Here is a 5,482-nt window from a genome sequence, read left to right on the forward strand (position 1 = left end):
CACCCGGCCTCTAGAAGTATCCACGCGATCACTCAGAGCTTGGATCTCCACATCTTCTTGTTCACTTATTCTTGAGAACCTTGAAGACACTCTTCCTTGGAAGTGTAGAAGAGAGTGGAGAGGGGAGGGGCTCTCAAATGAAACTTGCATGGGTGTCTAAAATGAGACCCCTTTCCCTCTTTATATTTCACTTAAGGTTTTTCGTAAAAACCCTCCAAAGAAAAATATATCCACCAATGCCCTTATGACCTTGTGCGTGTGACCCTCTAGGCCCATGTATCGTTCTAGTTAATAACTTAAATGGACCAATAACATTTATTGACCAACCTTATTAATTAACTATATCAACATATAGATTAATTAAATAAGGATCGATTTAACCCAATTGACAGCTTAAGTTTCCAGCCCGTGGGGTGCCAAGCTACACCTCGTGCTCTAGAAGATACTGAGTGGTCTCAAACTCTCTCATGGAACCTTTACCGTCATCGGTTGCTGTATATGTATAATCCATCATCCGCGCGAGACTCTCGAACGACTTAGAGCATGGTTTATCGTCAAACTCTAATCCATCATTCGATTAGTACTGATGCGTAACGGGGATCATCGGAGAACACCTTCTCCAATATCCTCACTACCCTGGCCAGGGATTTTCTTGCATCGTCTTCCTCGATTCAATCTCCTCTTATACCGAGGGCGGATGATCCCATCTTGACCACTCAATCATCTCCGTAAGCTTCTTACTACATCTAATCTATAACTTATTTGAATCTCATGATTAGAGACTCATATATCACAGTCAAAATGTAGTCATCCGCTTACGAGATGTCCTTGATGTCTCAGGTCAGTGGATCACTTATACAACCATGACCAGTGATCACTGTATTATGATCTCATCATAATTCACTATGTCATTGCACGTATTCATGGACTTCATTATAAACATCACACGGAATAATAATGAATGCAAATAATTTATTCAATGAATTTAAATATACATGGTAGCGTGATTGGCTTGACGGCCACATAATATCCATCAGGTTTGCACTTGTACTGGTGCACCCCAATCACAAATTTCCATATCCTCATTCATATTCGCACTGCGTATGCACCGCACTAGAGGTGAAGTTAATTCCTGGAGAGAGAATTCCCTGGAATGTTGTAGAAAAGTCCCTCATTAAATGTGTGCATGCAAAACGACGTCGGCCAAAGGTATTTATGCACATGTCCCTATCGCTGTCTCTCGCCTCTATATTTTTAAAAATATATAAAAATTCCTGGTTAATTGCAATAAAACCCTGCAACTATGTTACTGGAAACATTAATTACATTAAAATATATATGATACCAACCCTGTTTTATACTCTTTAAATGCATAAATTGTGCTAATTACATGAATTAAATACCAATTTTAGGTTGTTTTTATATACATTCATAAATTTTGTAAAAAATATATTTTGCATTATAAAATTAATTTCCTTCAAAATATGATGTCGCAAAAAAATTTTATATTTTACCTAAATCCACAAAAAGCACAATCTGAATCTTAAATTAGATTTAAGTCTTTCATGCTTGATAACACACACATATTTTGTTTTTTTAATGCATAAAAGTATGTAGATATATTATAATTAAACCATTAATTTGTGGGTCGCCCTTTTTCTAATTCTCCCTCACACCATTTACTGTTCCTTATTTATTATGTATTATCTTGATCCTCTGGCCCATTAAACACTTCCTCGCACTTAATAATTACTTATTTTCTACAATAACTAATCTGTTTAATTACCTTTATTACGATTATTAATTCTCCATCACCATTACTCAACTATTAGATCAACTTCTAAAGGCCACTTCCTTTGAAGACAACCTCTCTCCCATATACGAACCTGAGTGAGTTCTATATTGTGACAAAATAATTTTAATTAGCTCAATCAAAATTTAAAATCACTTAAATTGACATCGCGAATATTTTTCATTAGATACAAACACTTAAATTAACAGCTGCAGTTACGCCTTCAATGATGAGAACTGTTCTATAAAACGTATGAGGCAAGAGGTGTTCTCGATATTGCAATTCTCTCCTTTCCATTTTATGAAGGTTCCATTTCTGTCTCTAATATTTCTCTTTGTGGGTACATGTTACGTATATATTGGATATTCATCAAGTCCTCTTCCATTGCTTGATTTCTTATTTTGTTTCTATTCTATTCTTCTCTATTAAAAAAAGGGATATGAGGCATTTATTTCTTCCCTTACCTTCTATGTGTTTTCCTATGGGTTGGCATTATTTGTTTCTTATCTTAAACAGATGGGCTCTTGATCCCAAGTCTTAACTTGGCCTACATATCCTTTGGGCCAAAAACCATTGTTTTGATGAAGTACCATACCTTCTTTCTTCAACATTTTGGAGATAGCAAAATCCAAATATTATAAATTGAAACAGTACCATAGATTAGCTTCCTATCTATCTATCTCTTTCTCTCTCCCCCCCTCTATATCCCCCTGTCTTCTCTGTCTCTCTCTCTCTCACTATCCTGCTCCTTCTCTCTCTCTTATTTCTCTCTCTGCCTCGTTATGTTTGTGTGTGTGTCTCTCCCATACTATTCCTCTCTCTCTCTCTTTGTGTGTCTCCCTGTCACTCTATCTTCATTTCTCTTTATTTCTCTTTTTCTATCTCTCTGTCTCTATCTCTCTCTCACAATTCCTCTCTTTCTCTCTCTCATTCTCTCTCTCTCCTTCTCTACCTTTTTGTGTCTATGTGTCTCTCTCTCCCTTACAATCCTTTTCCTTCTCTCTCTCTCTTTGTGTGTGTGTGTCTCTCTCTCCCTCACTATCCCTCTCTTCTCTCTATTGGTGTCTATGTCTCTCTCTTGCTCACTATCCCTCACGGCCTCTCACTCTCTATGTCTGTCTTTCTCTCGCACTCAATCTTGCTCCTCTCTCTCACATTCTCTCACTCCCCCTTTGCCTCTTTGTGTCTGTGTGTGTCTCTCTCTCTCCCTCAATATCCCGCTCCGTTCTCTCTTATTGTCTCTTCGTGTCTATGTCTCTCTCTCTCCCTCACTATCGCTCTCCTTCTCTCTCTGTCTCACTTTTTGTCTGTCTCTCTCTCTCACTCACTATCCCTCTCCTTCTCTCTCTGTCTTGCTTTTTGTCTGTCTCTCTCTTTCCCTCACTATCCCTCTCCTCTCTCAGTCTTGTTTTCTCTGTCTGTCTATCTCTCTCACTATCACACTCCTTTCTCTCATTATCCCTCTCCTCTCTATATATCTCTCTCTCTTTGTGTATGTGTCTACCCCCCTCACTATCCCTCCTAATCTCTCTCTATGTCTCCTTCTCTTTCTATCTCTCTCTCTCTCTATCGGTCACACACACTCAGTATCCCTCTATTTATATATATCTCTCTCTCCCTCTCTCTCTCGTTCTCTCTCTCTTTACCTCTTTCAATATGTACCTCTGTCTCTCACTATATCTTTTTCCTTTCTCTTGCTCTCTCTCTTTCTCTCTCTCTTTGTCTCTTTATCTCTTTCTTGGTCTCTCACTGTCCCTTTCTCTTTTGGTGTCTGTGTGTCTCCCTCTATATCGCAGTCTCTTTCTCTTGATCTCTCTTTCTCTGTCTCTCTCTATCTCAATCTCTTGCTCTTGATCTCTCTTTCTCTATCTCTCTTTCTCTCTCACTTTATATCTCTTTTTGGAGAGCTTTCACTATACATTCCAAGGATGGCAACACCAAAATCATAGATTCCAAAAAAATTTCAACGGATACCAAAAACCTTAACTCATCAAACCATCCAATTTTACATAGTCAATACCGTTGCTCCACAGTAGATTTCCACATTAGTGTCCTGATAGCCTGATAGTGGTGTGATCCATAATGTCATCCCAAAAACATCACATGTTCAAGAGCTCAACCTCTACCAAAGCAGTAAACAACTTAACAAATGTAACAGCTTGGGTTAGATGATCTCGCCTTATGGAACTTCTTTAATTGCATCTTACACCCAGCCAATACGATGAAATAATATTTAGAAATTTCTGACATAACTCAAAATTTACTTTCAGTTCATTGTGAAAATTAGATTCAAAGGTTAGTTTTAAGTTTCATTCAACCCACTATTTCTTGAATGACAAAGGGACAATGGGGTTCTTCTAATGAGAATACTGACTTACCAATCAACGTAAGAGGTCAGTTTTAGGAACTTAGATGTTATTCAAAAAAGCATGATATTATACAAAGAGTGACATGCCCTTACACACCTCAATAAAATCGAACTACATAAACAAAGCACAAACATTTTTTAGAATCTGGTATTTCACTTCTACATCCCTCCTCGGGTTATCAAAAATTTAGGGGTGAAGCCTTTGCAGCAATGACATACCTTGTCAATCAATTCCCAAATCCCTTGAAGAAACACAAACCCCCAAAGAGAAAAATTATCATAATTTAGACCTGACTTCAAAAGTTGTAAAACGTGTGGCAGTCTACACTGTCCAAATCTATGTACATCTGCCACTAACAAAATAATATGATGTTGGAATAATATCTATTTCTAGGTTACACTGTGATGCATGTGGGATGATTGTTTGTTTATTCAAACTGGTAAACTTTATATTTATCGAGGTGTTAGCTCTAATGAATTAATGTTACCATTCATTAAATATGCTCCAGTCTCTCTTGCCCATGCATCACCTGAACACCACAAAATTCAGACATGCCCACTATCAACCATGACTTGGCACCTTCACATCATAGATATTCTCTCACTTTCCATCATCCATTCATCATCTACCATCATTTTATGGCTTTCCGTTTGTTGTCACCAGTTATAGTGGCTAATATAATATTTATTCCTCTGGACTAGGAGCCTAAAAAGGTTGAACTGCTTCAAGTGGACGTCTTTACGAATACTCTTCTGATTCCCAGGGGAGTCATGTCATGCAGCAGAGACAAATAGTGCCGATGTAGTGATAATGATAAAGCGACAATAAAATCCATGAGAAGTATAAATCCGGCATCGCCGTACACCAACAACCATTCAGCTCCGGTAAGCGTAACCTGGGAATGACACTAGGCTCCCGATGATCCGGACATTGGGTTGAAGGCCAATGGAGGGTGCTATGCTATTGCCGCTTTTGTGCACGCCCTCGACGGTCTCAACTAAGGGCGTACCAATTGAAATCCTAATCCTTGTAACGTGAAACTATTTATCACTAATCTAACCTCAGTGGTGGAGAAAAGTTTAGAGGCATAGAAAGAAATAATATAACACTGAGAGGGAGTTATGAGCGTCCCCGTAGCAGTAGGCAGGACGATGTATGTTTTGCAAGTAGTGGATGGCAAACCGCACATAGGCGTGATAACGACGCAAGTAGTCAAAGCAGTGTAGGCGCGCTGGTGCGAGTAGACACGGCGGAGGGCATAATAATGGATGTTGGAATTGGCGCAGCGGTAGCAGGTTGTGGCAGTGTGACACCGCATCAG

Source organism: Wolffia australiana, chromosome 13 (genome assembly GCF_029677425.1).
Source record: "Wolffia australiana isolate 7733 chromosome 13, ASM2967742v1".
Classification (NCBI taxonomy): Eukaryota; Viridiplantae; Streptophyta; class Magnoliopsida; order Alismatales; family Araceae; genus Wolffia; species Wolffia australiana.